Source organism: Marmota marmota, unplaced genomic scaffold (genome assembly GCF_001458135.2).
Source record: "Marmota marmota marmota unplaced genomic scaffold, marMar, whole genome shotgun sequence".
Classification (NCBI taxonomy): Eukaryota; Metazoa; Chordata; class Mammalia; order Rodentia; family Sciuridae; genus Marmota; species Marmota marmota.
The window spans coordinates 22,258,803-22,270,936 of NW_025999869.1; positions in this window are offsets into that span (position 1 = coordinate 22,258,803).

Below are 12,134 nucleotides of genomic sequence, written 5' to 3' on the forward strand. Positions count from 1 at the left end.
AATAAAGGACTATTATCCAAAATAGCAAAGAACTCCTCAGGCACATTGGTGCATGCCAATAATTCTAGCTACTCAGGAAGCTGGTGAAGGAGGATCACAAGTTCAAGGCCATCCTCAACAACTTAGTGAGATCCTGTCTCAAAATTTTAAAAAGGGGCTTAGAATGTAGTTCAGAAATAGAGCACTTCCTAGTTTGATCCCTAGTACCAAAATACATGCGTGTGTGCATGCGCGCACACACACACACACACACACACACACAAATACACACACCTCTAAAGAACCCTGAAAACTCAACTGTAAAAGAATAAACAGGACAATTAAAAAGGGACAAAAGGGGATAGGATAGGGATATAGCTCAGTTGGTAGAGGGCAAAAGGCCTGAATACACACCCCACCAAAGATGACAATAAGCATATAAATATGTGTGCAACATGAAGTCCTTAGTGAATTTCTAGACTACTGTATATGAGATCCTGTTGAGGACACCAAATGCTGGTGAGAATAAGAAGCATCAGGAATTCTCATCCACATCGGTGGAAATACAAAACAGTACAATTTCTTTGGAAGAGAAGTTGACAGTTTCTTAAAATTATAACCTATCTGTATAATAAATTGCAGCTATATACTTCTGGGTACTTATCCAAATGAGTCTAAAACTTATGTCCACACAAAAACTGCACTTGGATATTCCTAGTATCTTTACCCATAATTGCCCAAACTTGGAAGCAACCAAGATATCCTTCAGTTCCATGAATAAACTGTGGTATATTCAGACAATGAAATGTTATTCAATGCATAAAAGAAATAACATATTGGTTGATAAAAAGAAAAGGAGAAGATTTAAATGCATATTGCTAAGTGAAAGAAGCCAAATTGGAAAGGCTACCTAAAATGACTTCAACCACATGACATTCTGGGAAAGGAAAAGCTATATATGAAGATAGTCAAAAGATTAATGAAGGGGTTTGGGATGTAGCTCAGTGGTAGAGCATTTGCTTAGCATGTGTAATTGCAGCTCTGGGTTCCATTTGCAGTAAAATAAATAAATAAAAATTAAAAATGAGGAAGAAGAAATGAAAAAGTAAAATATAGAGGACTTTTTAGGACAGTGAAACTGGATCAAAAATGGATCAAAAGCCTAAATGATACTATGATGTGGATACATGTCAGTACATATCTGCCAAACTGCATAGATGTACCAAAAAAAAAAAAAAAAACAAGAGTGCATCCTAATGTAAACTGTGGCTCTTGGGTGATGATGTTGTGCCAACACTTCATGGATTACAACAAAGTACTATCTTGGTAGAGGATGGTGATATTAGGGGAGGCTATGTGAACCTCAAAATGCTCTAAAAATAAAATCTATATTTTAAAAATTTTGTATAAAATGCAGAAGACACAGAACAGTCAAAATAATCTTGAGAACTAACATTGAAAAACTCATACTTACCAATTCTACAATTAAAACAAAGCTACAAAAGTCAAGACAGTATGGTGCTGACAGAATAGAATTAAAAGTCCAGAGATAAAATCCTCACGTTTATGGTCAATTGATTTTGACAAGGGTGCCAAGACAAACAGGCAAAGAATGGTGTGTTCAAAGAATGGCCAGTACTGGAATAACTGGATACCCACAAGCAAAACAATGAAGTCTAGCCTTACACTATATACAAAAACTTAAAATGGATCAAAAGCCTAAATGCAAGAGCTAACACTAAAACTGAAAGGCCAAGGTTCGTCGTCGGAGATTAAAATGCACACACACAGATAGCAGTGACAAAGATGAAGCACTTTACTGCAAGCTGGTTCTAGCTTATATAGAAAGTGAGAGTTATCTTAAACCAGGAAGCTCCCAGGGTCAATCATAGTAAAGCTCAGGTCATCACCTATGGTGCACACACATCCGCCCTGCATAAGATTCATGGGGGACACGAATGTCCACGAGCGCGGAAGATGGGAGGACCAATTAGAAAATTTTCAAAACAACTTGTTATCCACCCACTGGCAACTTGCCTGCTGCCATGTTGCATTAGGGGCTCCTTATCTGAAAGGCCCGGGGAGTCCTAGCTGCCCACTGGCAATTTGCCCGCCGCCATGTCTGAAAGGCCCAGGGAGTTCTCAGGGAGACTCCCAACAAAAACTTCTGAAGAAAATATAATTGTAAAACTTGTGACCTTCATTAAGCAATGGTTTCTTAGACATGACAACAAAAACATAAACAACAAAGAAAAAATTAATTGGACATCACTTAAATAAATTTTTTTGTGATTCAAAGGATTTCATGAAGAAAGAGAGTAGATAACCTAGAGAATGAGAGAAAATCTATGTAATTTATATATCTGATAAGAATCTAGTATCCAACCAGGCAGGGTGGCACACATCTAAAATCCCAGTGACTCAGGAGGCTGAGGCAGGAAGATTACAAGTTTGAAACCTGACCCAGCAAATTAGTGAGGCCCTAAGCAACTTAGTGAGACCCTGTCTCAAATTAAAAAATAAAAAGGGCTGGGGATGTGGCTCAGTGTAAAACAACCCTGGATTCAATCCTCCCAAAGAAAAGAAGTATCTAGAGGGATCCAAGATGGCAGGCCAGAGAGAGGCAGCATTCTGTGTCACTCTGTGACCTGGGACTCAGGAAGTGAGCATACTGTTTCTCTGGAAGCGATATTCCTGCTTCCACACAGGAATCACGGCCACCGTGCCCATGCAGGCCTCAGCATCAGAGTAGGTCTCCCAACTACTCACACATGCAGGACTACTGGGTGCCCGAGCAGGACCATCGAGGGCATTAGCACCCGTGAAAAACTTTTGGCCACCAACCCGAACAGAAATCCCCAACGCAGCTCCCACGCAGGACACCTGACAGCTAAACACCCACAGAATCTCCAGCCACTCCTGTGTGGACCACCCCCATTAACCAACCTGGGGCTCCTCTGGTCTCCTCCATCTTGGGACTCTGCAGCAACGGAGATAGTCCCCTATGCGCCTAGCTGACTGCACCAGGGAACTACACACAGCCACAACCACATGCTGCATGCCATATACCCAGTCTCTGAACTCATTGTCCAACACCATTGCCCAGCTCCCCCAACCCCACCCAACACCCCATTGCTGAAAGCAAATACCTCCATCTTGGGTCACCTTCATAACCATCTTTAGTGGGGGCAACCCCCAGTATGGAACTCCAGCTGGCCAGGTACCCAGTTTCTAACTGATCCCTCTCCCCAGCAGTCGCTAATGTGGCTCAGTGAGTGCCCAACAAGAAAACAGCTCTCAGCGGGACAGGTGCAGAGCATCCCCAAAGGGACACACAGAGAAAGGTCCCTATTCAGAAACAGTAAGAGAGAGGGTGAGTGTGATGCAGTTTAGAAACTGTTGAGACCTCTGATCAGAGCTAGAAAGAAAGACACATGAGCAATATGAAAAGACAAGGAAAGAAAGTGTCCCAAACAAATCAAGATACCACATTATTAGAATCCATGGCCAGCATGGAAGATGAAATAACAAAGAAGGTGTCCAGGATGTACGTAATTAAAATGTTCTGTGAATTAAAGGATGATATAAGAGAGCAAATACAGGCAGCAAACGATCATTTTGACAAAGATAAACAAATACAGAAATCAAAAGGTTACTTCAATAGGGAGATAGAAGTTCTTAAGAAAGACCAAACAGAAATCCTTGAAATAAAAGAAACAAAAAAACAAATTAAAAGTTCATTTGAAAGCATCACCAACATATTAGACCACTTGGAAGACAGGACCTCAGACAATGAAGACAAAATATATAATCTTGAAAAGAATATAGACTACAGAGTGAAAATGGTAAGAAACCATGATCAGAACATTCAAGAAATATGAGATAGCATTAAAAAAACAAATTTAAAGTTATTGGGATGGAGGAAGGCATAGAGTTCCAAACCAAAGGAATAAACACTCTATTCAATGAAATAATATCAGAAAAATTTCCAAATATGAAGAATGAGTTGGAAAACCAAATTTAAGAGGCTTACAGGACACCAAACTTACAAAATTACAACCGATCCACACTAAGGCACATTATAATAAAAATGCCTAACATACAGAATAAAGAGAGAACATTATTAATATTATTAAATAAAGAGAGAATATTAAAAGCCACAAGAGAAAGGAATCAGATTATATTTAGGGGGAAACCAATTAGTTTATGGGGAAACCAATTAGTTTATGTGCAGATTTTTCAACCCAGACCCTAAAAGCTAGAACATATATATATATGGAATATCATATATCAAGTTTGAAAGAAGATGGATGCCAACCAAGAATCTTGTATCCAGCAAAACTAAGCTTTAGATTTGATGATGAAATAAAACCTTCCATGATAAAAGTTAAAAGAATTTACAGCTAGAAAGCCTGCACTACAAAACATCCTTGGAAAAATATTCTATGAAAAGAAAATTAAAAACAATGAAAATCAGCAGAGGGAAGTATTACACTAAAGGAAAAACTAATCAAAGGAGAAACCAAGGCAAGTTAAGTAACAAAAATGACTGGGAATACAAATCATGTCTCAATAATAACCCTGAATGTTAATGGCCTAAACTCATCAATCAAAAAATATTGACTGGCAGATTGGATTAAAAAACATAGTCCCAACAATATGCTGCCTCCAAGAGACTCATTGCATAGGAAAAGACATACATAGACTGAAGGTGAAAGGTTGAGAAAAATCATACCACTCACATGGACTGTAGAAGCAGGCAGGCATCTCCAGCCTTGTATCAAAGTAGACTTTAAGCTAAAGCTAATCAAAAGATATAAAGAAGGACCCTACATACTGCTCAAGGGAAACACACACCAACAAGACATGACAATTATAAATATATATGCCCCAAATAATGGAGCATCTATATTCATCAAACTCTATTCTAAAGTTTAAGAGTCAAATAAGCCACAACACAATAATTCTGGGTGACTTTAACACACCTCTTTCACCACTGGATAGATCTTCCAAACAAAAGCTGAACAAAGAAACTATAGAACTCAATAATACAATCAATAACTTAGACTAAAAGGACATATAAAGGGGAGGGGAGGGGAGGGGGGATAGTAGAGGATAGGAAAGGCAGCAGAACACAACAGACACTAGTATGGCAATATGTAAATCAATGGATGTGTAACTGATGTAATTCTGCAATCTGTATATGGGGTAAAAATGGGAGTTTATAACCCACTTGAATCAAAGTGTGAAATATGATATATCAAGAAATTTGTAATGTTTTGAACAACCAACAATAAAAAATTAAAAAAAAATAAAATAAAAGGACATATAATAGAATATTTCATCCTTCAACAAGCAAATACACTTTCTTCTCAGCAGCATATGGATCCTTCTCTAAAATACACCATATATTATGCCACAAAGCAACTCTTACCAAATACAAAAAAGTAGAGATACTACCCTGCATTCTATCACATCACAATGGAATGAAATTAGAAATCAATAATAAAATAAAAAATAAAACTACTCCAACACTTGGAGACTAAGTAACATGCTATTAATGAACAATGGGTTGCAAAAGACATCAAGGAGGAGATTAAAAAATTCTTAAAGGTAAATGAGAACACTGATACAACATATTGAAATTCTCTGGGACACTTTGAAGGCAGCATTAAGAGGAAAGTTCACTGCATGGAGTTCATTCCTTAAAAGAAGAAAAAGTCAACAAATAAATGACCTAACATTACATCCAAAGCCCTAGAAAAAAGAGAACAAATCAACACCAAAAGCAGTAGAAGACAGGAAATAATTAAAATCAGAGCTGAAATCAATGAAATTAAGACAAAAGAAACAATTGAAAAAATTGACAAAACAAAAAGTTGGTTCTTTGAAAAAAATAAATAAAATTGCCAAACACTTAGCCATGCTAACACAGGAGAAGGAGAGAGAACACTCAAATTACTAACATACGTGATGAAAAAGGAAATATCACAATAGACACTACAGAAATATAGAAGATAATTTGAAATTATTTTGAAAACTTGTACTCCAATAAAATAGAGAATCTTGAAGGCATTGACAAATGTCTAGAGTCATATGATTTGCCTAAATTGAATCAGGATGACATACACAATTGAGACAGATTAATTTCAAGCAATGAAATAGAAGATGCCATCAGAGCCTACCAACAAGAAAAGCCCAAGACCAGATAGATAAACAGCTGAGTTCTACAAGACCTATAAAGAAGAACTAATACCTATATTCTTCAAATTATTTTGTGAAATAGAAAAACAGGGCTGGGGTTGTGGCTCAGTGGTAGAATGCTCGCCTAGCATGCACGAGGCACTGGGTTCGATTCTCAGCACCACATAAATGTAAAATAAAGATATGTGTCCACCTAAAGCTTAAGAATAAATATTAAAAAAAATAGAAAAACAGAGGGCACTTCCAAACTCATTCTATGAGGCCAATATCACCCTGATCCCAAAACCAGACAAAGACACATCAAAGAAAGAAAACTTCAGACCAATATCTCTAATGAACATAGATGCAAAAATCTCAATAAAATTCTGGCAAATTGAATACAAAAACATATCAAAAAGATAGTGCACCACAATCAAGTGGGGTTAATCCCAGAGATGCAAGGTTGTTCAACATATGTAAATCAATTAACATAACTCATCACATCAATAGACTTAAAGAATCATATGATCATCTCAATAGATGCAAAAAAAGCATTCGACAAAATATAGCACCCCTTCATGTTCAAAACACTAGAAAAACTAGGGATAACAGGAACATATCTCAACATCATAAAAGCTATCTATGCTAAGCCCCAGGCCAACATCGTTCTAAATGGAGAAAAATTGAAAGCAGTCCCTCTAAAAACTGGAACAAGACAGGGATGCCTTCTCTCACCACTTCTATTTAACATAGTTCTTAAAACACTGGCCAGAGTAATTAGACAGATGAAAGAAATTAAAGGGATAAGGATAGGAAAAGAAGACCTCAAATTAGCACTATTTGCTGATGACATGATTCTAAACCTAGAAGACCCAAAAAATTCCACCAGAAAACTTCTAGAACTAGTAAATGAATTCAGCACAGTAGCAGGACACAAAATCAACACCCTTAAATCAAAGGCATTTCTGTATATCAGTGACAAATCCTCTGAAAGGGAAACAAGGAAAACTACCTCCATTTACAATAGTCTCAAAATAAAATAAAATACTTGGGAATCAATGGAAGAGGTGAAAGACATCTACAATGAAAACTATAGAATTCTAAAGAAAAAAAATAGAGAAGACCTTAGAAGATAGAGAGACCTCCCTTGGTCTTGGATAGGCAGAATTAATATTGTCAAAATTACCATACTACCAAAAACACTATACAGATTTAATGCAATTCCAATCAAAATCCCCATGAAATTCCTCATAGAAACAGAAAAAGCAGTCATGAAATTTATCTGGAAAAATAAGAGACCCAGAATAGCTAAATCCATCCTTAGCAAGAAGAATGAAGCAGGTGGCATCACTATATCAGACTTAAACTATACTACAGAGCAATAGTAACAAAAACAGCATGGTATTGGCACCAAAACAGACTGGTAGACCAATGGTACAGAATAGAAGACACAGAGACTAACTCACATAATTACAGTTATCTTATATTAGACAAAGGTGCCAAAGACATACATTGGAGAAAAGATAGCCTCTTCAACAAACAGTGCTGGGAAAACTGGAAATCCATATACAACAAAATGAAATTAAACCCCTATCTCTCACCATGCACAAAACTCAACTCAAAGTGGATCAAGGACCTAGGAATTAAACCAGAGACACTGTGCCTATTAGAAGAAAAAGTAGGCCCAAATTTTCATCATGTCGGATTAGGCCCCAATTTCCTTAATAAGACTCCTATTGCAAGAATTAAAATCAAGAATCAATAAATGGGATGGATTCAAACTAAAAAGCTTCTTTTGAGCAAAATAAACAATCAGTGAGTGAATAGAGAGCCTACATCTTGGGAGAAAATTTTTACCACTTGCACATCAGAGCACTAATCTCTAGGATATATAAAGAACTCAAAAAGCTAAACACCAAAAAAAAAAAAAAAACAAATAGCCCAATCAATAAATGGGCCAAGGAACTGAACAGACACCTCTCAGAAGATGATATACAATTGATCAATAAATATATGAAAAAAAAGTTCAACATCTCCAGTATTTAGAGAAATGCAAATCAAAACTAAGATTTCATCTCACTCTAGTCAAAATGGCAGCTATTAAGAATACAAACAATAATAAGTGTTAGCGAGGATGTGGGGAAATTGGCACACTCATACATTGCTGATGGGATTGCAAATTGCAATCAATTGCAGCCAATATGGAAAGCAGTATGGAGATTCCTTGGAAAGCTGGGAATGGAACCACCTTTTGACCCAGCTGTCCCACTCCTTGGTCTATACCCAAAGGACTTAAAACAGTGTACTACAGGGACACAGCCACATCAATATTTATAGCAGCACAATTCACAATAGCTAAACTGTGGAACCAACCTAGATGCCCTTCAGTAGATGAATGGATAAAGAAAATGTGGTATATATTTACACAATGGAATGTTACTCAGCAATAAAAGAGAATAAAATCAAGGCATTTGGGGCAGGGGTTGTGGCTCAGTGGCAGATTGCTTGCCTAGCATGTGTGAGGCACTGGGTTCAATTCTCAGCACCACATATAAATAATAAACAAAATAAAAGTCCATAAACAACTGAAAAATATTTTTTTAAAAAATCGTGGAATTTGCAGTAAATATAGGGAGTTGGAGAATATAATGCTAAGTGAAGTTAGCCAATTCCAAAAAACCAAATGCCAAATGTTTTCTCTGATATAAGGAAACTGATTTATAATGGGGTTGGGAGGCGGGGCATGGGAGGATTAGACGAACTCTAGATAGGGCAAAGGGGTTGGAGGAGAAGGAAGGGGGCAAGGGGGTAAAAAAAGATGGTGGAATAAGATGGATATCATTACCCTAAGTACATGTATGAAGGCACATATGGTGTGAATACACTTTGTATACAACCAGATATGAAAAATTGTGCTCTATATGTATAATATGAATTATAATGCATTCTTTTGTCATATGTAATAAATTAGAATAAAAAATAAAAAAGAAGAATCTAGTATACAGAATGAATAAAGAACTTTTACAACTCAGTAATTAAAAAAAAAAAGATATTTATTTATTTATTTGTACTGGGGATTGAACTCAGGGACTTGAGCCTGCTAGGCAGGTGCTTTACCACTGAGCTATATCCCCAGTCCATGTTACAGTTTTTAGGCAAGTGCTCTACCGCTGAGCCACAACCCCAGCCCAGTGTTAGAGCTTTTAAAATGTGTAAATGATAGATTTTTAGGACAGTGAAAACACTCTGTGTAGTACTATAATGGCAGATGCAAAAAAAAAAGAACACATATAAATAAATGTATGGAATGTACACTACCAAGAGTGAACCCCAGTTATGAATTTTGTGTGATTATGGTGTCATTAATTGTGACAAGTATACCACTCTGGTGGGGATGCTGATAATAGGGAGGTTATGCATGTGTGTGGCACAAGGGATATAAGAGATATATAGGAAATCTCCATATCTTCCTCTCAGTTTTGCTGTGAATCTAAAACTACTCTAAAAATATAGACTCTTAAAAAAAAAGACAACCAATCTGAATAGACATGCTCCTAAGAACATATATAAAAGTATATAAAAGGTCAATAAGGGGTTGGAGTTGTAGCTCAGTGGAAGAGTGCTTGCCTAGCATGTATGAGGCACTGGGTACATTTCTCAGATATATATATATATATATATATATATATATATAAAATATTTTTTGAAAAATTAAATAAATAAATAAATAAAAGGTCAATAAACTCATGGAAAGATGCTCAACATCATTAGCCATCAGGGAAATATAAATCAAAACCAGAGCCAGACATGGTGGTGCACACCTGTAATCCCAGCAGCTTGGGAGGCCAAGGCAAGAGGATCTTGAGTTCAAAGCAGCCTCAGCAATTCAACAAGGCTCTAAACAACTTAGTGAGACCCTGTCTTAAAATAAAATATAAAAAGGGTTGGGGATGTGGCTCCGTGGTTAAGCACCCCTGGGTTCAATACCTGATGCCAAAAACAAAAACCTCACAATGAGCTACTACTTCATACTTAGTAGGATGGTGATAATCAAAAAGACAGTGTTGCCAGGTGCAGTGGTACACACCTGTAATCCCAGGGGCTTGGGAGGCTGAGGCAGGAGGATAGTGAATTCAAAGCCAGCCTCAGCAATTTAGCAAGGTCCTAACCAACTCAGTGAGATGCTGTCTCTAAATAAAATACAAAAAAGGGCTGGGGATGTGGCTCAGTGGTTAAGCACCACTGGGTTCAATCCCTGGTACCCCATCCCCCCCAAAAGAGGGCAGAATTGGCTAAGATATAGAGAAATCAAAATCCTCATTCCCTGCTACTGGGATTGTAAAATGGCTCAGTCACTTTGGAAAAGAATCTGGCAGTTCTTTCAAAGGTTAACAGAGTAGCCACATGACCAATTGAGTAACCATTATGAGCAAGTCCACTCCTGTTATAGTTTGGATATGAAGTGTCCCCAAAGACTTATGTGTTGAAAGCTTAGTCCCCAGTGCAACAATGTTCAGATATGATTTTTTTTTCAGGAAATAATTGGAGCATGAAGACACTAACCTCATCTACTTGATGGATTAAAAATTTCAGTGGACTATTGGGAGGTGGTGGAAACTGTAGGAGCGGGCCATGTTGAGGGATGTGAGTCCTTGGGGGGTATGCTCTTGGGGACTATATCTTGTCCCCAACCCCTCTCTCTGTTTTCCAGCTGCTGTGAGTCCGGCAGCTTTCCTCCACCATGCCCTTCTCCCACCATATCCTGCCTTGCCTCAGGCCCAAAGCAATGCAGCTGGCTTGCCGCAGTCTGGCTGGGCACAATCAGGAGCCACTTGTCAAAAGAAACTAACTTTATTTTTAGAACCACACACGCCAAACAAAACAGCCTCTCAGGAAAAACCCTCAGAGCCTCAACTGCCACCACCGGCTTTCCACAAGGCTCTCTCTCCCCCCACAAGCTTCTCTCCACCTCCCACAATCCTCCTGCTCTTGAGGCCGATTGGCTGGGTCACGTGGGCGGAGCCAAAAAAGTCCCCCAATGAGCAGCTCCGTGGTCTGAAAGGGCAGGGAAACAGCCCAATGAGCATCACCGCAGAGGAGCCAATCAGCTAGATGTTGCTGGGGCCGCTGTGAGCCAATCATCAGCCGGCAGCTGGAAGTTTGCTGGGGCCCCTTAGGCTGTGGCTCTCAACACTGGCTGACCATGGACTGAAACTGAATCAAAATAAATCTTTCCTACTTTAAGTTGTTCTGCTCAAGTATTTTGGTCACAAAGATGAAAAACCGACAGACACAACTCTTAAGCAAATACCTAAGAGAAATTAAAACATATATCCACACAAAAACTTGTCCCTGAATGTTTGTAGCAATATTATTCAGAATAGCCAAATGTGGAAGCAACTGAAATGTTCATCAATTGATGAATAGACAGACAAAATGCGGCATATCCAAACAACAGAATATTATTATTTTTTTGTTTTTGTTTATTTATTATATTTTCTAAGGTTACACCATATTTGACACTTGGTCAGAATATTATTTAGCAATAAAAATGAATGGAGTTATTGATACTAGTTACAACATGGATGCAAAATAAAAGAAGCCAATCATGCAAGGTTACATACTCTGTTGCTCTATTTATATGAAATGTCCACAATAGGCAAGTCTATAATAGAAAGTAGATTTGTGGTTACCCAGAGTTCAGTTTGGGGGGAAATGGGGATTGACTGCTAATGGGTAAGTTGCCGATATCCTTACATTTTACCTTACTCCAAAATACTTTAGCATGTGTCCTCTAAGGACACTCTCCTAAAACCCACAACACAATTATCTACCTAGGAAAATGAACAATTCAATGTATCAACTAATATAGTATATTCATATTTCTCTAATAATCCTAGAAGTATATATTTTATATTTATATATATATATATATATATATATATATATATATATATATATATATATATACT